The sequence below is a fragment of the Balaenoptera physalus genome, assembly GCF_965194825.1.
Source record: "Balaenoptera physalus genome assembly, chromosome: X".
NCBI lineage: Eukaryota > Metazoa > Chordata > Mammalia > Artiodactyla > Balaenopteridae > Balaenoptera > Balaenoptera physalus.
In genome coordinates this window covers 15,814,925-15,842,130 of record NC_138903.1, presented here as the reverse complement: position 1 = coordinate 15,842,130, position 27,206 = coordinate 15,814,925, and the positions used below count along the sequence as shown (strand labels likewise).

The 27,206-nt window shown below is 41.4% G+C and overlaps 1 protein-coding gene across 4 annotated transcripts in view; it reads left to right on the top strand.

The window, feature by feature from the left end:
- The window catches only part of RAI2 (retinoic acid induced 2), a 392,985-nt gene that overhangs the window by 46,787 nt on the left and 318,992 nt on the right, over positions 1 to 27,206 (top strand). The window contains exon 1 of one of the 4 annotated variants that reach the window (XM_082447178.1): positions 7,855 to 7,989. The exons of the other annotated variants lie outside the window; for them this stretch is intronic. The gene's annotated coding sequence lies outside the window, so the exon portion shown is untranslated. Of the gene's footprint in view, positions 1 to 7,854; positions 7,990 to 27,206 lie in introns of those variants that run through there. 4 annotated transcript variants of the gene reach the window in all.

Here is a 27,206-nt window from a genome sequence, read left to right as displayed (position 1 = left end):
TGATTGTATAACCTCACAAATTCATACTAAGTTCCTACTGGGAGGCACGTTTTTCTAATTAATCCTGAAAAGGTGAAAGAAAATTGGGACTGAATCTCAGATGTGGTATCACTGAAGGCAGTAGGAGAGGAATGTGGATCGTCCTCTTTGGTTGGTGAAATTGAGGAGGGGGGACCATTACCTTTCAAAAATTAATAAAGCAACACATTAAAAATGCTGTTCATATTTTCTATTTTTTCCTGGTTCCGTCTTGGAAGGTTATACCTTTCTAAGATTTTGTCCATTTCTTCCACGTTGTCCATTTTATTGGCATAGAGTTGCTTGTAGTAGTCTCTTAGGATGCTTTGTATTTCTGTGGTGAGACAATTTGTCTTTTAATTGGTGTATTTAGACCATTGATGTTTAAAAGTGATTATTGATATAGTTGAATGACTATCTACCATATTTGTTACTGTTTTCTATTTGTTGCCCTTATTCTTTTTTTCCTATTTTTGTCTTTCACACTTTTTCTGGCTTTTGCGGTTTTAACTGAGCACTTTGTATGATTCCATTTTCTCTCAGTTTTAGCATATCAATTATACTTCTTATTTACTTTATTAGTGGTTCCTCTAGAGTTTGCTGTATATATTTACAGCAGATATGAGTCCACTCTCAAGTAACACTATACCACTTCATGGGTAGTACAGGTACCTTATAACAACAAAATAGTCCTAATTCCTTCCTCCCATCCCTTGTATCATTACTATTATTCATTTCATTTATACATAAGCATATGTGTGTATATATATATATATATATATACAGGTAAGCACACATAGTTGAATTCATTGTTGCTATTATTATTTTGAATGAACTGTTATCTATAGAGCAGTTAAGTATAAGAAAAATAAGAGTTTTTAGTTTGCCTTTTTTGATTCATCCTCTGATATTCCGTCTGTCTTTATGTAGTTCCAAGTTTCTGACCTATATCATTTTCGTTCTCTCTGAAGAACTTCTTGTAACATTTCTTGCAAGGGAGATCTTCTGGCAACAAGTTCCCTCAATTTTTGTCCTAGAAAATCTTTATTTCTCCTCACTTTTGAAGGATAATTTCAAAGATTACAGAGTTCTAGGTTGGTGGGTTTTTTCTCTTAACACTTTAAATATTTTGCTCCACTCTCTTCTTGCTTGCATGGTTTATGAGAAATCAGATGTAATTCTTATCCTTGCTTCTGTATTGGTAAGATGTTTTTGCCCTCTGTCTTCTTTCAAGAATTTTTTCTTTATCTTTGACTTTCTGCAGTTTGAATATGATAGACCTAGGTGTAGTTTTTTGGGCATTTATCCTGCTTGGTGTTCTCTTGAGCTTCCTGGATCTGTGGTTTGGTGTCTGACACATGCCTCAGTTAATCCATCTGTAAAGTGGGGATTATAATAGCAGCTACTTCCTGAGGTAATTTTGGGAATTAGGATGAATTCAATGTGTGACAAGCACTTAGAAGAGTACTTGGAATTTAGTTAGTACTACATAAGTGTTAGCTAATATTTAATAGACACTTGCTAAGCAGCAAGCTAAGTCCTTTTCATACAGGATCTCGTTTCTTCCTCACAACAATCCTATCCTCAAGAGGTACCTATTAGCTCCATTTTACAGATGGGGAGACTAAAAGCTTAAAGAGAGTAAAGGTCTTTTTTTCTTTTTCTTTTTTAAAAATTAATTAATTAATTAATTTTTGGCTGCGTTGGGTCTTCGTGGCTGTGCTCAGGCTTCCTCTAGTTGTGGGGAGCAGGGGCTACTCTTCATTGTGGTGCGCGGGTTTCTCATTGCGGTGGCTTCTCTTGTTGTGGATTACGGGCTCTAGGCGCACAGGCTTCAGTAGTTGTGCCTCATGGGCTCTAGAGCACAGGCTCAGTAGCTGTGGCGCATGGGCTTAGTTGCTCCGTGGCATGTGGGATCTTCCCGGACCAGGGCTCGAACCCATGTCCCCTGCATTGGCAGGCGGATTCTTAACCACTGTGCCACCAGGGAAGCCCAAGAGAGTAAAGGTCTTGTCTATGATCACACAGCTAGTTAAGTGGCAGGTCTGCAACTCCAGCTCAGGTCTGTCTGATTGCCGAGACCATGTGTTAAATTATCAGGGAGTAGCATCTCAGAAGGGGGTTGGATTCTAGTTAATCTCTATGATCCCTTTCAGTAATAAAATTCTATTGTATGAAGTTTGAAATAATGCCAGAATAATACTGTGGTAAAGTGCACAGGCTTGGGAGTTGGAAAGCCTGTGTTTAAGCCAGTCAGGCATACTCTCTGCTTTCCCTACTATGACATGAAGCTAATCCACCTACCTTTCTTCTTGAGTTGTTTTGAGGATTTAAAGAGCTGCTGTATGTAAAACATTTTTGCGCAGTGCTTTGTAAGTGGTACTGGCACATTGTAGGTGCTCAAAAATGTTAGATAATAAAATAATTATAATTTTAAAATCTTCTCTAGTAGTTATATTATTGGAAAGAATCATGAAATGCGTTGATTTAGAGGCCCCCAGGTTGTCCAGGCAGGAGGGCATATGGTAAAAAACTGTTGATATGGAGCTTGGCTAGAAGAGGTCAGAATAACTTGCATAATAGAACGCAGCCCTTGGGCTGCACAGAAGCCCTCCTGCAGAAGAAGGTGAAATGACTCTGGTATGTGGAGATTTTATTTCTAATGCTGGCAGTCATAAGAGAATTGGGACACTCTTGGGCATTATGGCAAGGCTCTTATTTATGATCAGTCTCATTCGCAGGAAGGATTAATTTGGAGGGAATATTCCCAACATGGCTGGTCCTGATTAGAGAGGGACCAGATGGCCTTTAAGCTGGACATCAGCCATGCCAGACAATGTTAGGACTGCCTGCTTTCTGAGCTTCTCAGAATGAAAGGGCTGCCACAGTGATGTGACTCGGGCATAGCATTTCTTAGAGTAGCATAAAGGGATATATGATTGTTAGAATTAGAGGTGACAGCTGCTGTGGGAGCCAGACCTATGGGTGAAAGGGACAAAATTCCTGTCTCTCACATTTCTCTGTGTGTTTATGTGTGTGTGTGTGTGTATGTGAATGATTCTATTACTGCTATTTCCATCTCCTCTGAAGTAGCAATTCTACTCCCTTTCTTTGGCTGCCCAAGTAGCCCCACCTCCAGAAATCTGAATTATAATCTCAAAGCCCCTTGCTAGCCTTCTTCAATAATCCCTGCTCATCACACATCACATTTTACACTGCCACAGTTTTGGTTTTCAGATCTCTCCCCTTAGTCAATAAGCATGGATGGAAGGCATATTAGGTGACTGGAACTGTGTTACGACCTGAGGATACAAGAAGAATGATAGAGTTGAGAGTTCTTAGGGTGATAGGGATGTTTAAACAGAAGTACAACACTATGTAATGGGCTGTGAGAGAAGTGTCGTAATTTGGGTTTCTCTCAAAGCAGGCCTGTGCAACAAGGATTCGAATGCAAGTAATTTATTTGGGAAGTGATGCCAGGAAATACTGGTAGAAAAGATCAGGGAATTAAGGCAGGGAACAGAAGAAAGCTGATCAAGGGTGCATTTTTAAGCTAGTTACTACCATAGGCAACTAGGGTTCAGTCTCCCTGGGGAACTCTAGGAGCCGGTGTAAATGTGCCTCATTCTCCCAATCAAGGGGCCACACAGCTGGGGCAGTTAGCCATCAGGTCCCTCTTCATCAGTGTTTGAAGGCTGTCTGGAGTGGCATTAACTCCCTAGCACTACTCCCGAGCACCTGGCCAAATGTGCTCTGGTGGGCCAATATAGAGCCCCAGGTGGAGCGACAGGTGTTCATAGCAAGCATCCTTCTGTGTCTTCCTTGTCATAGTAAGCATCTCTTCCAAGGAGACGTAGGCAGGGCCCCAGCAGCATCCGCTAAAAGAAGTATGTTGGGTTTATAGGGAGGGCACACAGAAAGGATTAGCCATTTCTAGTTTGGGTGATCAACAAAGACTTCATAGAGAAGAGCTTCCCAGGCCCGAACAAAGGCACGGAGTGTTTGGGAGAATGCAGTGAGTTCAACATGGTTGGCGTGGATGCTGTCAGGGAGAGAGCTTGGAGTGCGGGAAAAGACAGTGCTTGTGAGCAAGCCAGGACCAGCTCTAGGAGGCCCATACAACAAGCTACACTCCACACTCTGCTGGAGATGCAGAGAAAGCCACGGATTTAAGAAGGCTTGTGACCTGGCCACATTTGCTTTTTAGAAAGATCAGTGCGGCAGGACAGTTGGCTGCTCTTTCCTGTTTGCTGCCTGTGAGTTTAATGTCTATTTCCTGTTGCTGTGAGCATCACCCTGGCACTAATTGATTCCCATCCAGTTTGCATTTTCCCCAACACTCTCATAATCAGCCTCATTACGTCCCTTCATAGATGGGTGTTGTCTCCTCTCTGGGGCTCTGGGTCACAACCCCATGGGGTCCCTTCTCCAGGCTTCTAGGTTCTGATAACCTCAACATCTTCCCTTTGTTCCTCCACATCCCGGGGAGGCCACTGATTCCTGTGTTATCTCAGCATCCCCTGTCTACCTTTTGAGTTCTTCAGTGTCTTTTTCAGCAATTTCATCTCCCATCCCTGGTTTACCTCTGCTGAAATAACTGGTGCTCTGTCTTTCTGCCTGGATCGTGGTTGGTGGAGTACACCGATGGCATACCAATGGAGTACCTGGGGAGTGGGCTTAGCTTGGAGAACATGAGTTTGCAGTCCGCACACTTGTTTGATTTTCCCCAAAACTCTCAACAGCCAGGACACAGGCATGGATAAGTCAGATGGTTGGGATGATCAGACTTTGGGGGTTTGAAGAGGAAGATGTTCAAGAGGATATATAAGCATCACAGGCAGGTGAACTAGATAATAACAGCAACAGCAGCAGCAGCAACAATAATAATAGATATACATAAAATTTTGTTTACTGTGTGCCAGGCACTGTTTTAAGTGCTTTATGTATACTATTATTTAACTTATCCCCACGACAACCCCAGGAGATCTGTATATACTTTTATTCTCCATTTTGCAGATGAGGACACCAAGGCACCAAGAGGCTCAGTAATGTGCCCAAGGTCAAATAGCTAGTAAGGGGCAAAGTTGATATTTGAACCTGGGCAGTCTGCCTCCATAGTTGGGACTCATCATCATTACAAGGGGTGAATTTGCTCCCCTACAGTTCTGACTCCACGGATATATGACTTAACGCCTCTATGACACTGCAACTTGGCTGTGAAGTTTTAGTGATGATGACACATTTCCAAGAAGCCCTTACAGGAAGTCAGAGAAAGCTGAGCTTAATCTACAAAGATGAGACTGAAAAGAAAGCTGGAAGAAAAGGCATGGACTACTGGGGGTGTGGAGCTCCTCTTCTGCAAAAGCACGGATGGAAACGAGACAGAGGAGCTGAGAGTTTATCATTCTCTGAAAGCTTAATTAGGTCATTGGCGAGGACAGAATATTAAAAAAAAAATCCCATCAGCTAAAGACCTGTGGGATTTAATTCCCTCATTCCTATTCCTTAGTCTTAGAATAAATGAAGCCTTTTCCTAGTTACAAAAATGAGGTTGAAAAATGATTGATTGTCCTAACGAGGAAAGAGAACAGCTGCCTGAACAGCAGATGTAACTTTTATAATCATTTCCTCTTCATTGGTTTTCTCCCTAATGACCCCAGCACTGATGATAGTATTTAAGAAGGAGGGTGTGTGATGGGCAGAGGCCTGGAATGATCAGGAAGCTTGGGCAAAGAAGTAAATGGTTGGCCTGAGTCCCTCGTGATTGGCTGCATTAAGTTATGGCTATTCATCAGGCTGGTTGAAGACAGCATAACTAGAGTTTGTGGCAACCCAGTGTCCCAGGACTGAGGGCCAGACCTGATAGAAAAACCACCCACAGCTACCACATGTACTTAAATCTGCTCCAGCTTCACTAAGACCCTAGGGTAAAGTCATGCAGAGAGGAACATCCCCACCAGGGGACATTTAGCAGCAAGCCTGCAAAGAAACTGAAATGTGATAACATAGGCAGCAGGCATGGTGGTTAGGAGCATGGGCCCTGGCAGCAAAGACTGTATTCAAATCCTGACTCTACCACTTACCAGCTGTGTGATAATGGGCAAGTCACTTAACCTCTCTGTGCCTTGGTTTCTAGCTGTGTGACCTTGGGCCAGTTTCTTAACATCTCTGTGCCTTATTTTACAGTTTCCTAATCTGTAAAATAAGGATGATAAGAATACCTATTTCATGGGATTGTTGACGGGATTAAATAAGTAAATGTAAAGCACTCAGTGCAGTGCCTGGCATTATAGTAAGTCTATTTACATGCTTCTTAAATATCATAAATGACCTGCCATTGGCAAAACTGAATCAGCCAAGTTTTTATGCTATCTGCAAAAGTACGATGCAGCCAAGTTAGTCTTCAGTGCCCTCCAGGTTCTTGGACCTCTTTCTCTGTCCCTTCACTCCCATGGCATGTTCCTTTATTCTGTACAAATATTGCACACAAATCTCAGGCGGGGCTAAGACCTCAATTTATGGTGAGATGCTAGTGACTGTTAAGCTTCATCATGTTCCTCCTCTCAGCCTTAGATCAAAGGGCTCATGTGGCGTTTCAGGCACTGGCCAGAAGTGGTGGACCTCTCAGGGCCACTTGGTGCTCATTTTGAAGATCAGTTTTGTGTGACCTCTCCTGGTGTCCCTCGCCACAGCTCAGAAATCTCGAGCTTACTGTTCCCCCAGCTGGGACCCCAGATCCCAGCACATCCTGTTCAGGCAGTCCTGACATTGCACCCCCAAAGCAGTCATCTCTTTGGCCTATGGGTGTAGCCATTGTTGGTTCTGGACGTGTTGGATCAAAGCTGCTTGGTAATACTCTTATCCACATATCAGGGTAGCTGTCCCAAATTTTGGTTTGGTTCAAGTAGATATAATTACCCCTAATGTTAAAGAGCAAGATTTCTTCTAGTCAAAACATTTGTCTTCATTTCTTTTAGCCTCATGCTATCTCCATTTTGCAAGTGAGAAAAATCAGGTTTGGTTGTATATGCTAGGAACCCTATCTTAAAGTGTCTTCAAAAATATGGGAAATTAATTGCTCCAAATAAATGACGAGCCCATTGGCAGGGCAGTGATCAGCTTTGGTCCTATGAAGACCATCTTCTCTTGAGAATCTTTCAGCTCTCCTCCTCCACAGGGTGGCTTGATTCTCAGGCTGGTAGAAGGTGCTACAGCACCCCTGGGGCTCAGATCCATACCCCAAAACGCCCGAGGAAGACAGGAACCATCTTTTCTGGTGGTTCTCTTTAAGAAGCACCCCAAAAGTGTCCTCTTGTGCCTCATTGGCCTGAATCTGGTCATACGCCAACCCCTGAATAATCATGGAGGCTGGGAGAATGCCGTGTGCTAACTGGCTTAGGTATGGAATTTTGAGCCAATCACTGTCAAAGGGGCTGTAATTACATTTAGCTCAATTAGTGTCACCAATGGTATCGGGGAAAGAAAGACACCCAAACAAAAGTCTGTGGTTTTGTCAGGAAGTGGTCATTGTCAAGATGCTGGATAGGTAACCAGGCAGTCAGCCTATATAATGGCCTCCACTGATTCTTGCCTCCTGGTAGTCACACCCCACCCCTCCCCTCTCCTTCCCTCCCCCATTGAATAGGGCTGACCTATGTCACCAATAGGATATTGCAGAAGTGACAGTGTGACTGCTGAGGCTAGGTCCTAAGAAGCATTGGGGCCTCTGCCTTGGATCCCTCCCTCTAGGAGAAGCCAGCACCATGCCATGAGGACACCTCTGTAGCTCTGTGCAGGGGCCCACAGAGAGAGGAACTGAGGCCTGCAGACATGAGTGTGAGCCATGTTGGAAGTGGATCCTGATCCAGCCCCAGGCAAGCTGCCATCTTAATGCAATCTCATGAGAGACTCTGAGCCAGACTCACCAGTTATGCTGTTCCCAGATTCCTGAACTTCAGAAAACCATGAGAGGTAATAAATGATTCTTGTATTAAGCCACTAAGCTTTGAAGTGATCTGTTACACAGCATCCTACAACCGGAATGGTGACCTTCAATGGACACTGCAGTGATTTTTTTTTTATATCCAAGAGGTTTCCCTCCTCCCTTTCCTTTTCTTTCTAGATAATTCAAGTAAAATAAGTGCTTTTTAAAGAATTCCCTGTCTTTGCTCCCCATTACTTTCACTGCTTCATTGAATGGGCAGCTACTAACCAGATATGTTTTCTGAGGAATTTCGCTTGAGTTCTTAAAAAATTCAGAACTTCTAAGTTGTGCCACAGACAAGGCTGGCATGGAAAACATTGAACTGGGAAGTTGCCTGAGTAACAAAGTGAGAAGTTTACCAGGCCCACCCGGATAGATGACTTAGAGTCAGTCCTTAGTGTATACAGGCTCTACCAAGTCGGAAACAGAACGTTCAGCTTTACGAATAATCAAGACAGAATTTCCCCCTGGAAATATGGTAAAGCTAAAAAGGATTATAACATTTCATTTGCTTTTTTCCTGATTATAAAGGTAAAAACTTTTAAAATTAGAAAATGTGGAGGATAAACACTGAAAAGAATAAAGAAGAAACTAGAAACCACCCATAATCTCACTACAGAGACTACTACTAACATTTCTTCATTGCATTTCACTATAAAATTGTGACATGAAATATACAGTTTTATATCCTGCTTTTTCCGTTATGTTCTGAGCATTTTCTCATGTCGTTAAATATTCCTTGAAAATGTGTTCTTTACTGGATGCTTAAGGTTTTATTAAATAAGTGTGCCATCATTTATTTAGACATTCTTCTAGGTGATTCCCAATTTTTTCTATTATAGACAAAGCTGGGGGGGCAATCCTTGTACATTCATCATTGTCCACTTTTCTGATTACCTCTTTAGTAGCTATAATTCCTAGAAGTAGAATTATTGGGTCAAGTTTGTGGTATTTTCTAAAGCCATTGATCTATATTGCCAAATTGCCTTTCAGGATATCTTCGCAGCTTATAGCATTCTAAGAAGGTAATGAGACTGTTCATGTCATTGCACATTTATCAAAACAGAGTAGGACAATTTCTAAATTATCATTTCTAAATTATTATCAGTTTGAAAGGTAAAAATAGTATGTTTTAATTTGCATTCATTTATTAGTTGGAAATTGAACATTCTCTCGCACATTATTAGCTATTTTTATTTCTTCTTTTGTGAAGTGTCTATCACAACCTTCACCTATTTTTTCCATTAGGATTTCATCTTTTATTTATTTTTTCATGTTCTTTTTTTTTTTAGGATTTCATCTTTTAAAAGACACTGGTTTTTAAAATATTTAGGTCAATAATATTAAATGTAGTACAGATATTTTCCTTGCTTGCTCATTTGCCTTTTAATTTTATTTATGGTGTTTATAGATGATCATATTGATTTCTTTCTCTGCTTTTATATTTTGGAAGTTTGTTACCATGTCAATATGATTTAAGCATTTGTTTTTAAATTTGTGTTTCTCTTTTAATTATCAACCCATCAAGAATTTATTTTCTGGTATGGTGTGAAGTAAGAATCTAACTTTGGGGCTATTTTTTTTTTCTGGTTTAGTCAGCTAGTTGGCCTGAGACAGTTTATTTAATAAAACTTTAGTTCACCACTGATTAGTATGATGACCTTTGTTGCATACGAGATTCTTATGTATATGTGTCTAGCATGGTTCACTATAGCTTTAGGTAGGGTACATTTAGATAAAGTCTCCTTCTTTTAATATTCAAAATATTAATAGGGACTGACCAGTTTCTACTGGACTCTGTGTTCTCTACAGCAACAGAAACAGAATTGGTGGTTTACCAGTGAGTGAGATGGCACCTGAAGTTCTCTTTTTTAGGGGAACTGGAAGCTGGGCTGGTCCATAAGCTCCTGGGGTAACTGGGAAATTTAACTGGGGCTGTTACAAGAGAAAGATACTATACGTCTCGCTCAGCCAGGGGAGGGGGAGAAGGATAAGGGAGAATGACACATGCGATAGTCATTATTTCAAGATAAAGTCTTGTTTGAAAACTTCATAAGAAATGGAGTCTTCATAACATAACCCTTGTGACAGAATCTGCAGTGTCTCCTGAACAATTGAAGAAGTTGTTCAAGAGATGTGTTACCTCAATAGTAAGTTTTTAATGTTGGTGATTCAGGTTTCTTTTGGAAGCAAGCACCTTTTAAAACTTCACTGTATTAGTTAGGGAGATTCTAGCTGCTGTAAAAAGTATTCCCCCAAATTTTAGTGGCTTAGTAGAATAGAATTTATTTCTTGCCTTCATAACTGTCCACAGGGAGTTCCTGGTCAGCAGACAGTGTTCTATGCAGTCATTCAGGAACCCAGGCTCCTTCCATCTTGTGTCTCTGCTGTCCTATAGGGCATAAGACTCTACTGCTTAATCCTTTGTATCTAGCTAGCAGCCAAGTGAAAGAAAAGAAGATGGAGAAGGCACACCTGCTTCCTAACCACCTGAGCTCAGAAGGGGCACACATCACATGTGCTCACTTTCCTTTGTCAAAAGCTAGCCATATGGCTCTACCCATATGCTAGAAATATAGTACCTGATGGAGAAACCATTTCCTAGCAACAATTTTATACATGGAAGCAAATGCATGAATTTTATCGTATGGTTAGCTGTCTCTGCCATATTCGGTAACTAACAAAATTTTCAGATATGTAATTCATGGGGTTGATGAGACATTGGTATAACAGAGTTTATCAACCTCATCACTATTGACATTTTGGATTGAATAAGTCCTTGTTGCAGGGGTCTGTCCTGTGCATTTAAAGATGTTCAGCAGCATCTCTGGTCTCTACTCATTAGATGCCAGTAGCATCCCCCTAGTCGTTACTGTTTTCTGTTCATTGCCCTTGTCCTTTGTTTGTTTGTTTGGTCTTCTACTTTTTTCTGTCTTCTCGTTTTGTTTTTTTTTTTTTTTAATTTTATTTATTTATTTTATTTATGGCTGTGTTGGGTCTTCGTTTCTGTGCGAGGGCTTTCTCTAGTTGCGGCAAGCGGGGTCCACTCTTCATCACGGTGCGCAGGCCTCTCACTATCGTGGCCTCTCTTGTTGCGGAGCACAGGCTCCGGATGCGCAGGCTCAGTAATTGTGGCTCACGGGCCCAGTTGCTCCGCGGCATGTGGGATCTCCCCAGACCAGGGCTTGAACCCGTGTCCCCTGCATTGGCAGGCAGATTCTCAACCACTGTGCCACCAGGGAAGCCCCTTCTCTTGTTTTAATTGAGCATTTTATATGATTCCGTTTTCTCTCCTCTCTTAGCATATCAATTATACTTCTTTTTTCTTATAACTTCTATTTAGTGGTTGCTCTAGAGTTTTCAATATATATTTACAATGATTCCAAATCGACTTTCAAAGAACACTATACCGCTTCATAGGTAGTGCAAATACCTTATAACAGAGTATTCACAATTCCTCCCTCCCATCCCTTATAACCTGCTGTCATCCGTTTCACTTATTCTTAAGTTACATTCGCTGAATACATTGCTGCTACAATTATTATGAACTGTTTTGTGTTAGGTTAATTAAGAATTAGAAAAAGAAAAATATTTTATTTTACCTTTACTTATTCCTTCTATTGCACTCTTCTTTATGTAGTTCTGACTTTCTGACCTATATCATTTTTCTTCTTCTAGAAGAACTTTTTTTTAAACATTTCTTGCAAGGCAAGTCTACTGGCAACAAATTCCCTCAATTTCTGTTTGTCTAAAAAAGTCTTTATTTCTCTATCACTTTTGAAGGATAATTTGACTGGATACAGAATTGTAGGTTGGTGGGTTTTTTCTTTCAACACTTTAAATATTTCACTCCAGTCTCTTCTTGCTTGCATGATTTCTGAAGAGAAGTCTGATGTAATTCTTAACTTTTCTCCTCTATAGGTAAAGTGTTTTATTTCTTTGTCTTCTTTCAATATTTTATGTCTTTGATTTTCTGCAGTTTAAATATGATATGTCTAGGTATAGATTTTTTAATATTTATCTTTTTGGGTGTTCTCTGAGCTTCTTGGATCTGTGGTTTGGTGTCTGTCATTAATTTTGGAAAATTCTCAGTTATTACTTCAAATATTTCTTCTCTTTCTACTCCATCTGGTATTTCTATTATACATATATGACACTTTTGTAATTGTCCCATAGTTCTTGGATATTATGTTCTATCTTTTAATTTTTTTTCTCTTTGTATTTCAGTTTTAGAAGTTTCTATTAACATATCACTGATCCCTTCCTCAGTCATGTCTAATCTGTTGCCGAGCCCATCAAAGGCATTCTTCATTTCTGTTAGTGTTTTTGATTTCCAGAATTTCCTTTTGATTCCGAGAATTTCTGTCTCTCTGTTTACATTTCCATCTGCGTTTGCATGTTATCCACTTTTTCCATTAGAGCCTTGAGTATATTAATCATAGTTGCTTTAAATTCTCAGTCTAATAATTACAAAATCTCTGCCATATCTGAGTCTGATTCTGATGCTGGGTGTGTTTTTTGCCTTTTGGAATGCCTGGTAATTATTTGTAGAAAGTCACACATGATGTAATGATAAAAAGAACTGAGGTACATATCCCTCTAGTGTGAGGTTTTTATGTTTTACCTGCTTAGGAGTTAAGTTGTGCTTATTGTTTGCCTTAGCTGTAGGTATCAAAAGCTAAAATTTCCTCTGATGTCCTTATTTTTGTATCCCCTGTTGTCTTTGGGTTTCCCTAGAGTCTTCTTAAATAAGGTCTGAGATGTGCAATTCTCTCAGTTGTATTACTTTATTATTATACAAGAGCCCATATTGATGTGGTAAGGTGTGGGATATATTCTATAATCCTATGATTAGGTCTTAGTCTTTTAGTGAGTCTGTACCCCCCACAAGTGCCTTTTATCCCCCCCTCAACCTTAGGTGAGATAGGAAGGCTAGAGGTGGCTGGAGTTGGGTGTTTCCCTTCTCCCAGGTCAGTTAGTAAAACCCCAGTTGGTAAGGCCCTGGAAAAATAGTTTTCTTGAGAATAGGCTTTGTTAAGAAGCACAGAATGATCTAGGCATATTTCAAAATGGCCATGTTGGGGCTTCCCTGGTGGTCCAGTGGTTAAGACTCCGCACTCCCAATGCAGGGGGCCCTGGTTCGATCCCTGGTCAGAGAACTAGATCCCACATGCTGCAACTAAGAGTTCGCATGTTGCAACTAAAAGATCCCGCGTGCCACAACTAAAAAAGGTCCCACGTGCCGCAACTAAAAAAAGATCCCGCATGCCGCAACTAAAAGATCCCACATGCTTCAACTGAAGATCCTGCACGCGGCAACGAAGATCCCACATGTCACAACTAAGATCCAGTGCAGCCAAATAAATAAGTAAATAAATACTTTTTTAAAAGGCCATGTTTCCCCTGCCTCTGCTAGAAACACGAGGAAATTTCCCTGTAATCTTTAAAAATAACACAAAGACAAAAGAGCATATGCTTCACATGCCTGATTCGAAGGTCAAGACTCATTATGTTTTAACCTCTGTAAATTTCTCACTACCTGATTCTGAATTAATGCCTTAAGTATGATGAAGAATAAGCAAATTAGTAGGTTATACATAAGTTTATATGGGTCAAGAAAGGCATGTAACCTATTTAAACTCTTTGGGAAACAAACCATTTTCAAGTTTTTGGCAGCATTAAGTGGTAGAAAAGGGACTTCCCTGGTGGCGCAGTCGTTAGGAATCCACCTGCCAGTGCAGGGGACACGGGTTTGATCCCTGGTCCGGGAAGATCCCACATGCTGTGGAGCAACTAAGCCCATGTGCCACAACTACTGAGCCTGAGCTCTAGAGCCCGCAAGCCACAACTACTGAGCTCACGTGCCGCAACTACTGAAGCCTGCGCACTCTAGGGCCTGAGTGCCGCAACTACTGAGCCCCTATGCTACAACTACTGAAGCCCGTGTGCCTAGAGCCTGTGCTCCACAACAAGAGAAGCCACTGCAATGAGAAGCCCGTGCACCGCAAGGAAGAGTAGCCCCTGCTCGCCGCAACTAGAGAAAGCCCGTGCACAGCAACGAAGACCCAATGCAGCCAAAAATAAATAAAATTAAATTTTAAAAAATACATTTAAAAAAGTGGTAGAAAAATATATTAATTAGAAATAACTTACTAAAGCAAGTCTTTGAGAAATTCTAATGGTAATATTTTAGTTAATTGCTTGTATTATATTAAAGGACTGGAATATCTTTTGAATATTTAGAACTTTCATGAGTCTAGACTTCCTTTCCTTCAGTTGGTCCTATTTAATGTGGTTTTATGCTGCATCTTGTATTTCTGAAAACTGGGTTTTTGTATGTATTGAGGCTGAAGAACCTTGAGAACTGTCACTGGCCGACCAGTGGCTCAGTAATCATCAACAAGACCATTGGGAGTGGGAAGGTGGTTAGATGGTGCCCTTGAGTGACTTAATGGGAAGGTTCTTTATGAGAGATTTCCTGAATAAACATGTAGTCTTTTCATTCCTTTTGATATGCTAAAATTTTTTCTTGGAATCAGCCCGACCCTGAGATAGCTCTTTATCTAACTTATTTTGGCCCCAGTAGACGTGCTTTTGCTGATTTGTGTTTAGCTGTTGTAATGCTGACTGGCATTGAGAAACTTGATATCATATTAAGTTCAAGGTTGTTATTTCTCCCTCTATCACTATTTTATGCAGTATCTGCATTATGAGTACCCGATGAAGAAGCTTCTCTGAAATGTCACTAGCTAACAATAGACAAAGTGAGTCATGGAACTCACTGAGTTTCCCACTATGGGTAGACAGCTAGGAAGCTCAGAACTGAGAATGAACCCACTTCTTGCACAAGACTATGGGATCATAAATTATGCATCTGTTTTTCATATCGCTATTCTTTCTTCCCCTCATTGTCCCCTCTCTCTCCCTTCAGTCTTAACTGTGAAAACCTGATAGGGCTTCTGGAGGTAAAATTCAGGAAAGAGTGGGGCTCCCTTAAGGCTGGGACCCTGTGGCATTTTAAATTCACAAGATTGTCCATATTGAGCTTCCAGCTTTTGTTAATTAAAGCTTAGATTTTCCTATCCTGTACAGGTTCCAGTAGTGATTTCTGCTTCTGATGGTAAAACATGATTCTTTGTGTCTGTCTGTCTGTCTGTCCAAATTTGGGGGCAGTAGTTTGCCCTATGACCTCAGTTCTCTGAAGAATCTAAGAAGAGTTGTTGAATTTCACTTTCTTCAGCTTTTTTCTTATTGTGGAGCTGCGAGTGATGATTTACAAGCTCCTTATATGCTGGACAAGAAACCGGAAGCTTACTATCCCTTCCAGTTGTGACCACCAAAAATGTCTCCAGACATTGCCAAGTGTCCTCTGGAGAAGAGTCAAAAATCACCCTCAGTTGTGAATGATTGCTATTATATCATGTAGAATACTAAATATGATGTTTAATAATATGTAATTATATATTTAATAAAAATAGAATTAGGTGAATGAGACTTCTTGGCGATTTGATGGAATCGAACACTGTGGTTTCTGTTGGTACGTGGCTGGGGCAGATTGGCTAAATGCACGTCAAACCCATTTCCTCTTCCTGGGCACTCAGTTGACTGTATTCTCTGCCCCCTTGCATCTAGGTGGAGCCATGTGACTAATTGAATAGGGGTGGAAGTGGTGCATCTCATTTCTAGGCCCCTAAACCATCCCATGTGCTCTTCTGTATTCTCTCACTTTATTCATCAGTCAGCCAAATTCAGAGAATTCAAAGCATATAGGGGATGACAGGCTTACAAGGTAGAAGGAACCTGGACCCCTGAATCAATGCTTGAAGAAAAGCCACCTGGGAGAGCCTTTCAACTCGAACACCTACAATGAATTTTGTGTGAATGAGAAATAATCTCTATTAGAATTTGGAATTAATTCGTTGCTGTAGCATAGCGTAGTTTAACCTGAATAATTCAGGGGCTCAAAACATTTGCTATTAAAGAATAGGATGACTCTAGAAGTTTGGAAGACTTGAGGAAATGTAGGGACAGACCTTAGTGTTTATGCCTATCAGTTAACAAAATGCATTTATTCCCATTACTTTAAAATGATGTATTATAAATAATTCTAATTTCAGAAAACCGTATCAGCAAAATGATAAAGTCCTTCAACAGTCCTCAGTACTGCAGAGTCTACCTGAGGCTCTAGTGTCTCAACTAGACACCTAAGAGTCAGGGTAACTGTAAGGTGGGGCCCACACTACTTCCCCACAGTCTGATTCTGATAATGCTGACCAGTACATTCTTTTCCAAGGCAGGAGTCAGAAGAAGTTTTCCATTTTGGTTGCTTTTCATAGAATTTTGAAGAATGAGAGTAAGGGACTCATTCAGCCATATGCGGATAATAAACCAAGTCAACCGAATGGCAGATACTAGAGGGAAGCCAAACATCCAGATGTTAATCCTTCCCATTAATTAGAATAAAAATCCTGTGGAATGTGAAGGGTTGGAGGTTACTGGGTTAAATTGATCTATGGTTTTTCTTAGACTACTTAAGAGAATTTGAAGTTGCTGTCTTTAAAAATGCAAACTGCGCTGCACTATTTACATATTTTATGTGGGAAGTGGCAGGTTTTAATTTTAGCTGCATACCACCTTCTCAATTGTTCCCTGAACAGAGTAGAAACTTAGAGAAAATTAGATGGACAGAAAAAAATGATAGTAAAATGAGAAACTGATATGAGTTTAAAGTTCAAAGTGCATTCCAAAGTGCTGGCACATTCTGTAATCCATGCACATTTGATCAGGAAAACTACATGGTCTCTTATAGTGTTTTTGACTGTCTGAAGAGACTCAAAGCAAGGAAAATTCATTGTAGAAGAAAAAATAGACTCATGATATGCACGAAGAGATGGCTCTAGGGTTTTAAGAATTTCTTCCAATCTGATATTAAACTCTTTAAGAAAAAAAAAGGGGTTGGTTTTATGCTTTAGCCTTCCTTGGTTTTGTGCTTTGGAATAGAACCTACCTTCTACTTAAATTATGTGAAGGAATGTTAAATGACAAATGACAGATAAGTTTAAATCTTGAGCCACATGCAAAAAAGAAAAAAGCTGAAAGGAAGGATATTCTTTTTCCTTTTTCTTGGTCAAGTTCTTCTGGTGCAGCTTCATGAATTGAGGTGCCTGACTTCGAGGTGAGGACATAACTCTTGGAAAAGTGACCTTATCACTTTAGAGAACGCTTTCTTCAGGCAACATTTATAGACATCTGCCTTCTGCTTGCATTAGGCTCTTTGCCCTCTCTCACCGGATATTATATTAGTCAAGATAGATAGGCTGTACTGCAGTAACAAAACTGCCTTTCTGAGCAGTGTGAAAACTGCCCTTCTCTTTCTATCAAGAGACTTTCCTCTCAACCAATCCTGCTTTCGCCTTCAAAATGATGTTGTTTTTGCTGCGGGCTTCAGGTTCTTATTTTGGACAGTAGTATCTGAACATCTTCTCTTTGCATTCCCCCTTCAGTAGTCCTCAAGGCAACATGGGTGCCCCTGATTGTCCAGATGAGAGTCACTATAAGGAAGTGCAGAAAAGAAAAACCCCAAAGTGAATTTTCATTCTCAGCGATTATTCCTGTAACACACTGCTTCAGTTCTTGTTATTCACGCGTAATTTTGTGACAAGCTTTTGAGTGCAGGGCACTCGGGCTCAGCTCTGTGTCCCCTTGGGCTTGTGAGCAGTATGTGAGGAGATGTGTGCAGGCCTGGAGATTTTTTAAGTCTCTCACTAGGCATTCACTTTCTAATCAAGGGCTCTTTCACAAGAAGCTCAAATATACTCTTAGGGACAGCAATAAGGCATTAAAGTTTGCCGAAAGATATGTCCAACCAGCATGTTAATGGCGGCGCCATTTTATTTATACCTATTGGAATGTGTTTTTTTTTTAAATTGAGGTATAGTTGATGTACGATATAAGTTACAGGTGTACAACAGTGATTCACAATTTTTAAAGGTTATACTCCATTTATAGATATTATAAAATATTGGCTGTATTCTCTGCATTGTACAGCATATCCTTGTAGCTTATTTATTTTATGCATAATAGTTCGTACCTCTTAATCCCTACCCCTTTCTTGCCCCTCCCACCTTCCCTCTCCTCACTGGTAACCACTAGTTTGTTCTCTGTATCTGTGAGTGTTTCCTTTTTGTTTAAACTCACTAGTTTTATTTTTTAGATTCCACATGTAAGTGATATTGTACAGTATTTGTCTTTCTCTGTCTGACTTATTTCACTTAGCATAATACCCTCCAAGTCCATCCACGTTGTTGCAAATGCAAAATTTTATTCTTTTTTATGGCTGAGTAGTATTCCATCATGTATAAATATATACACCACATCTTTATCCATTCATCTGCTGATGGACACTTAGGCTGCTTCTGTATCTTGGCAGTTGTAAATAATGCTGCTATGAACATTGGAGTGCATGTATCTTTTCAAATTAGTGTTTTTGTTTCTTGAGGATATATACCCAGGAGAGGAATTGCTGGGTCATATGGCAGTTCTATTTTTAGTTTTTTGAGAAATGTCCGTACTGTTTTCCACAGTGGCTGCACCAATTTACATTCCCGCCAACAGTGAATGAGGGTTCCCTTTTCTCCACATCCTTGCCAACATTTGTTATTTGTGTTCTTTCTGATTATAGCCATTCTGACAGGTGTGAAGTGATATCTCATTGTGGTTTTAATTTGCATTTCTCTGATGATTAATGATGATGAGCCTCTTTTCATGTGCCTGTTGGCCATCTGTATGTCTCCTTTGGAAAAATGTTTATTCAGGTCTTCTGCCCATTTTTTAATTGGGTTGTTTGTTTTTTTGATGTTGACTTGTGTGAGCTGTTTATATATTTTGGATATTAGCCCCTTATCGGTCATATCATTACCAAATACTTTCTCCCATTCAGTAGGTTGTCTCCTTGTTTTGTTGATGGTTTCCTTTGCTGTGCAAAAGCTTATAAGTCTAGTTAGGTCCCATTTGTTTATTTTTGCTTTTATTTCCTTTGCTTTAGGAGACAGATCAAAAAAAATTTTGCAATGATTTATGCATACTAATGGTTACACCATTTTGTTTGTAACTACTGGAATGTGTTGGTTTTTTAAATAATGTAAACATTTTATATATAGGTAAGAAACTCATATTAAATGTTTATACAGATCAGCTTGAAAATCACTGCTTTACTAATTAGCTGATAAGGCTCTGTGTAAAATCCTGATGATGTGAACACATGATAGGGAAGCTTTGATGGAACAGGGAAGGACTAGCAAAGGGGTCAGAAAGTTCTTGGTTCTGAAATGTTGCATTTGTCTTTGGGGGAAAGCAAGACAATGGAAGATGAATCCTGTCAGACCATTTAACAAACTACTGACATTTTCTTCCCAGAAAGTACAGAACTACTTCAGTAATCACAGTAATATGTTAACTAGCAGTTGTTCTTGGATAAACTTTAATTTTGTACAGTTGTTGCCTTGGCTATGGGTGATGCAGGAAGGTACCCAGACTCTTCAAGGCTGTGTCCCAGAGTCTGATACAAGGAGAAGAGGAACAGAGGGAGGAAGTGGGGAGAGAACAAAGGGGAGTGGGAGGAGACAGTATGGCAGAGACCTTGGGGCATTCTTGTGAGTGCCGCTTCAGAGGGCTTGGGCCCAGATGTGGACATAGGGCCTTACTCCCAGGGTCCTAGTCACTGAGGTCAGGGAAGGCCCAAGCTGCAACCACAAGCTTTTGTGCCTCTGGGCCAGGGATACTTCCTGAAGAGAAGCCAGAATGCTGGAGTGTGGTTTCAAAGGCCAGGAAGCTGGAAGCCAGAGGCCACCCCCAAAGGAGAAGCCTCGTTGCCTCAAGGGGAGAAAGGAAGAAAATGAGTACCTATCTGCTATGGTCTGAATGTTTGTGTCCCCATACCCCCCAAATCCATATAATGAAACCCTAACCCCCAATGTGATGGTATTAGAAGGCGGGGCCTTTGGGAAGTGCTTAGTGCCTTTGGGAAGTGGGTAGAGAAAAAGATGAGTGAGTGGTAGAGTTAGACCAAACAGAGTTCCGTCCTTGTCTGGGGTTTTGAGGTCCACGCTGTGTGGGCAGTGAGAGGTGGTCAGGAGGTGGGAGACATGGAAGTGACCTAATAGATGCTGCTAGAAGAGGGGCTGGGACAAGGTGGCCAGGTCCTGGGGGTGGGGTGGGGGTGGTCTAGGGATGGGAAAGAGTGGTTGAAGATCTGTGGGGTGGAGACTGCTGGCAATTACCTCCCTGATTTCAGAAACTCCTCAGGGCATAGGCTGTACTTTGGGAACATTCTTTTCTTTTTTTCCCCCTTCAAGGCTCTTGCTGAGTGTTTAACCACTTCTTACCCAAGAACAGTTCTGGGAGTGGAAAGGGTTCCCTCATAGTATGATTTGCCCCACACTGAAGAGCGGTTGCTGGGGCCTTACTGTGTGGGAGTTGGGGCTGAGGGCTGCCCAGCCAAGAAGCAGAAACTAGACCGGGCTTGCACTCTTCCTAGTTTCTCCAGACATGCTCTTGTTCACTGTTCACTATTCTCACCTGCTTATTCTTCAGTGTAAATGCTAGAATCAATTTGGCAAGTTAAAAAAATTCCAGTGAGATTTTTTAAAAATTAATTAATTAATTAATTTTTGGCTGCGTTGGGTTTTCGTTGCTGCGCGCAGGCTTTCTCTAGTTGTGGCGAGTGGGGGCTACTCTTCGTTGCGGTGCGTGGGCTTCTCATTGCGGTGGCTTCTCGTGTTGCGGAGCACGGGCTCTAGGTGCGCGGGCTTCAGTAGTTGTGGCTCACGGGCTCCAGACGCGCAGGCTCAGTAGTTGTGGCTCACAGGCTTAGTTGCTCCGTGGCATGTGGGATCTTCCCAGACCAGGGCTCGAACCCGTATCCCCTGCATTGGCAGGTGGATTCTTAACCACTGTGCCACAAGGGAAGTCCCTCCAGTGAGATTTTGATTGTAATTGTGTCAAAGCAATGTATTACTGCTTTTCATTAAAATTGGATTTGAGCCTAAATAATAAAGTGCTTTTTTATTCGGAAAGGACTTTTTTTTGCTCATTCATTTATTTCATTACCCAGCAATACATATTGAGCACTTAGGAAAGTCCTAGAAAAGTGGCCCCATTATCTAGTGACACTGAGAGCCACTTGAGGCAAAGGAAAGAAGAAGGACAGTCCTTCTACTTGCACTGCCCACTTTCCTCACCTTGCCCGAATCCCAGCCCTGGTGGAGCCTGTTATTTAAAATTTTGATATTATTTTCATCATGAATTTTTGCATTAATTTTAATTTAGAAACGTTGTATTAAAATATTTATCTTGATTACTGAGTTTTTTTGACATCCCTTTAAATTTTAAACCCAAAGTGAGTGCCTTGCCTGTCTCCCCCATGTCCCCAGTCCATGGAGTACTTAACAGCAGGTGAGAGTAGAGAGGGAACAGGGTTGTAGACTGCTCAGGGAGCCAGGATGACTGAGGACCAGGAGTGAGAAACTTCTGTGCTTAACTCCTAAACAGAATCATGCAGCGCTTCTTAACTGCAGTGTAGAGATACCCATTCTCTGAAGGGCTGCCCTGACCACAAGTACGGCAGGTGGCTTGCAGCTGAAGAGGAGGAGGACACAGCTCAAGCACTGTCCAGTATGGGAGCCACCAGCCAATTTGGCTCTTAAGCACTCGAAACATGGTTAGTCCGAATTGTGATGCGCCATAATTATTAAGTTTGCACTGGATTTTGAGGACTCAGTATTAAAAAAAAAAAGATCATATATCTTATTAAAGTTTTGTTTTATATTGATTACCTGTTGAAATGATAATATTTTTGGATACATTAGTTTGAATAAAATGTATTATTAAAATGAATCTCACTGGATTTTTTATTCTTTTTTTAATGTGGGAACTAGCAAATTTTAAATTTCATGTGTGGCATGTGTTTGTGGCTCATAGTATTTCTGTTGGGCAGCACTGGTCTGGGTGGTAGCAGGGATGTGTCCTTGAACTCATACGGGGGCCCTGATCACAGAGACCTTGGGAATTTCATCACACATTGAGGCACTTCCTCTAACCTCTTCTGTGTGACTGGGTGCTCAGCATGTAACCTGTATGAAGAGGCCACCAGCTAGGCAAATGTAAGTTGGAGCTCACAGGTAGTCAGAGATAGGACCTGCTATTATGGCAGTAGGGGAGGGCGCTGGAGAGTGACGGATAAGGAAGTGTAGTGGAAATCCTTGTTGACCTAGCACCTTTGAACACCTTTCTTATATTTGGAAACTGCCCCACAATGGATGAGATTCTTACTCTCCCAACCTCCTTTGCAGGTAGGGATTAGGGCTCAGCCAATCAAACACACACAGGCCATATTTGAGGTGATGTGGAAGCAGCCAGTGTTACTGCATGTATCCATGAGGTTGAGGTTGGCAGCACCAGCTTCCAGGAGCAGTGAGGCAGAGATTCAGCATTAGTGGGTGGGTGATACCAGCTGTTATGATGCTGCCCAGGAGGTGGCAGGAGTGTCTCTACCAGACCAGTCCTTGGTGAAATTTGTGCCATTGTTCTTTACTACATAACCTTTAAACTGGTTTTCTGGTCTTTCAGAGATTCTCTGTATCCTTCAAATTTTTCCTAGCTAGAATGCTATTGTCTGCAATAAAATCCTGACTGATATACAGTGGTTTCTACACCTGCTGTATAGTAGTACCCAAATACTCAAATGGTGCTTCAAGCAGTCAACTACTCTTGAAGACCTTCTTTTTGTTTAGCACTGTGATAACAGCTGGAGGGACTCAGAAAAATAATGAGCCTTCACTGCCTTGTTCCAATAACTCACGCAGGTGATGTATGGTGATTGGCATCCTGGTGCCAAGGTCTTCCCCAGGGCAGAGGAGAACAGGTTCTGATTCCTCTTCAGCTTAGAGCTACATTTAACTCTTCAATTTTAATTCTCTAAAAATAATTGGCTGCCTTCCCTCTTTCCTGGCATCTGTTCTCAAATCAACCTTGAGACCAAGGCTGCTCTGGACACACACAGAGTCACAAAATCTCACTTACATCACTGCCTCTAAGTGAGTTTACTACTCTACTTCCTGCCTCCAGGAAGTAAAATGATGGGGTGTGTGTTCCTTGTAAAAAGGAGGACATATTTTCAAATCATACACTTATAATTTTGCAAACGTCAACTCTAGTGTTTGGGTTCCCCCAAAGCTAGACTCTGAGATGAGGATTTAGATGCAAGTTGTTGATTTGGAAGGTGATCCCAGGAAGCACAGGGAGGGAGCAAGGAAAAGAGGGTGTGTTGATGAGAGGGTTATTGCTGTGGGCAACTGGGCTCAGTCCTGCTAAGGATCCTCTGAAAGATTGCGCAGAACATAACTCAGAACCATCCCACCAGGGAGCAAGGAAGTTGGGGTATTATCTGTCAACTCCCAGCCCTCATTATTTGAGAGTTATTCCTGGGGGTGTTACCTCCCCAGCGCTTCTATTCTAGTTTGCCCTGCATGGACAGAGACTGCTCCTATGGCCAGAGAAAAGTCCTCAGGCAGAGAGACCCAGGTGCTTGAGGCTGCAATCTGCCAGTGTGTGTGGGGCCTGTCCACCAAAGCTGTGGATGACCTTCAGGTGGGCCAAGGGCATATTGGCTATATTGGTTGGCTACATCTAGTTAATAAAACTTTCATCATGAATTCATTCTTGCATTAAACATATATTTATAGAGCACCCCGTATGTTCCCAGCATGCATTTTGTCATGGCGATATAATAGTGACCAAAACAGATACAAAGCCCTCCCTCAATAGCTTATTCTAGTGACTGTTCTCAGGAGTATTAAATTCTACCAACCACAGATGCCTAACAGATTTTCAGTAACATATGCATTCATTTAATACTAATATTTGATATTGTACTAATTGGATAAAATATGACACTTTTTGTTATCTTTCTTTGTTAAGAAAACATAATTTCAAAGAATGTTGGAGCTTGAAGTGTTCCTAAAGATAACTGAGGCATGATATATATGGAATTTTAAAAAGCGATACTGATAAACCTAGTGGCAGGGCAGGAATAAAGACGCAGATGTAGAGAACGGACTTGAGGGCACAGGGGGGAAGGGGAAGCTGGGATGAAGTGAGAGAGTGGCATGGACATATATACACTACCAAATGTAAAATGGATGGCTAGTGGGAAGCAGCTGCGTAGCACAGGGAGATCAGCTTGGTGCTTTGTGACCACCTAGAGGGGTGGGATAGGGAGGGTGGGAGGGAGACGCAAGAGGGAGGAGATATGGGGATATATGTATACATATAGCTGATTCACTTTGTTGTACAGCAGAAACTAACACACCATTGTAAAGCATTTATACTCCAATAAAGATGTGAAAAAAAAAAAAGATAACTGAGGCATGCAAAGGTGAACTAAACTTTCCTAAATACACATAGCGGAACCAGGACCAAAACTTCAGGTTTCTTCACGTATTTCCGAAATAGCACCACATTGCCTGAGACTGGTGATTTTTTACAGCAAAAACCAAAAAGCGGTTTGAGTGCACCCTTATACATTGTGGTAGGAGTGGAAATTGATGCAAAGTTTTTGTAAAACAATTGGCAATAAGCATAAGAGCTTTAGAGGTAAACATTCCCATTGACATAGTAATTCAGCTTTTAGGGATTTATCCTAAGAAAATAATCAGAAAATTGCAAAAGATTTATATACAAGAAATATTAATTTAGTTGAAAAGTATGTTTTTAAAAATATTTAGTATTATGGGAAAATACAGTACAATACTTAGTGATGAAATGAGAATATACAACTTCATATACTGGATGTCTCATTTTTTTCAGAAAGATCCACACAGAGAAGAAAATAATAGCAAAGCAGCTGTTATATCTTCATGGTGGGACCATGGAATATTTGTTTTTTCTTGTATTTTCTGCAGTGGACATGTGTTACTTTTATAATCAGGGGGTAAAAATCGAAACATTCTTTTGCCTAATTTTTCACCTCTAAGCATTTTGCTGAGTGCTGGGGAAGTGTTAAGCAGATATTTTTGTGTTCTTCCACCTTGAAAAAAAATCATAGTTTAAAACTAGGCTCCCAGTGTTCAGAAGCCTTCCAGCCAGTATGGCTGTGGAGAGGGTACATCTTGAAATGCCTTCCCTCGTGGCCCTGCATCCCCCTCTGCAGCTTCATCTCCCTTCACTGGAGTGCTTCCCTTCTCCCCATGGGTGTCCCATGGACATGGGTCCCTTGTCTGCATCCTGCTAGTGTATTCCTGCTTTGTGGCTTCTATTCCTTTGTTTCCTTCTTCGCCATCAGCTCCGCCTTCACTGTGTTTCTTTCAGTTCCTCTTAGAGAAGCAGAATCCCATGCTGCTGTTTTTCAGCCTTTCTCCCCTCTTAGTTTCAGCTGCAAAGTGTGATGGGGACTTCATCTCATCTTACCTGCTGTGTCTTGCCTTTGGGATTAGACACTTACTATGAAGATGAAAGAAAACCAGCCGCCTATTAAATATATCACCTTTGGACTTTCCAGAGCCTCCAGCTTTGCCAAACACCACGGGAGCCTTTGGCCCCCTATGGCAACACTTCCCGAAATGCATGCTCTCTTCCAAAGCAGCTGAAGAACACAGACCCCCTTCTTTCTCCCAAACAAGGCTGTTGTTTTTATCTCCCAGGTTGCTACCATGTGGGAATGTCGTTGTGTGAGAAAACATCAACACCCAAAATGCAGATCGCACTTGCTTCCCATCAACTATGAAGGGGCCATTAATCATTCTCCACCCTCCCATCTTTCCCCGTCTTTATTACAGAGAAGCTGTTCTTGTAATTTCTGACGAGTATCTGTGGGTGGTGACTAACCTTTGGCATTGTCCATGTGGTCTGACAGGAATGGTCTCGTGTCTCCTAGCATCAGCCTGGAGAGTTCAAGGGCATCTGAGGAGGCCGCATGGCAAGGTGCAGCCAAGCAGAAGGAAATGAAGATGTTAGGATGGGAGCAGCCTGAGGCTGGCTCCCTTAGGCCTGGTGGTGATGCATTCTTGCTTCTTTGTTAACTAAAGCTCTGAAGGCGTTTGCTTTTTTTATTCCTGGCTCAGCTGAGTAAAAAATGCTGTCTGGGCAACATTTATTAGAAAACCTCTGCTCACAGGGGTGCAATAAATATCATTCTTTTTGGAAAACCTGTGGTACTTATATGGGTGCTACTGTAGTTCAAGCCCAAGAGAGATACCATGCTGTAGCTATTGGCGTTCAGTGCTAGAAACAGAAACCCTTTAGGTATTTAAGTAGAAAGGTTTTGAGTTCAGAGAATAAGGGGCTTACCATATTGTTGGAAGGGCTGGACAAACAGGAAAGATTGCCAGGGTATCACAGAACTGACTAACCCAAAGAAATCCTACCTCTGTCACAACTAGGAAGGTGGAGGGTCAGAGGCTGCTGCTGGAATACACTATCCAGGGTCCAGGAAGCCACCACTGATGCACTTCTTGACACCCCAGAGGTGCAAATGAAACATTGGAAATCTGCTTCAGAAACTCCACATCTCTGCTTAAAGGCAGAAAAGCAGGAAGATGATCTCTGCCTCATGTATTCTTTCCTATTGGTGACACCTGTCTATGTACAGAAGCCTAGCTGCAAGGGAGTCTGAGAAATATAGTATTTAGCTTTCTGGATTTCTTAGTATAGTAAGACACAATGGAAGGAGGTGGGAATGGAGGCCAAGTGCCAACAGACCATAACTTATAAACACACATACGTTATAAAACGGCGCTGGCCTTAGAGCATGGAGGGGGCCCAGTTGGGGATGGCTGGGGCCCAGCTGGGGATGACTGAGTCCCAGTAGGGTCTGAGACCAAAAAAAGTGGGGTAAACAGAATATATGGTAGAGTTTCTTCAGGGAAGAGAGAAGGCAGAATCCATCACAGAATTGTCCCTGGTCTGATTTTTAGCAACACAAAGGAAATAAGGAGACTGTATCCCGGCTAGGGAAGTGGCTTGACTTTTGGCTTATGGGAATTGCTGATATTCAGTGTTAAGTGCAGATAGCATCATTACCTGGGACTTCAGTTAGATGGGAGATGGAGTGGATCATAAACAAAGGTATAGTTCTTGGAAAGAGCTGGTGATGGAGTCAGGTCTCTGGCAGCCAACTTCCCTGGCATGGAAAGAGCTGTGGAATGGGGTT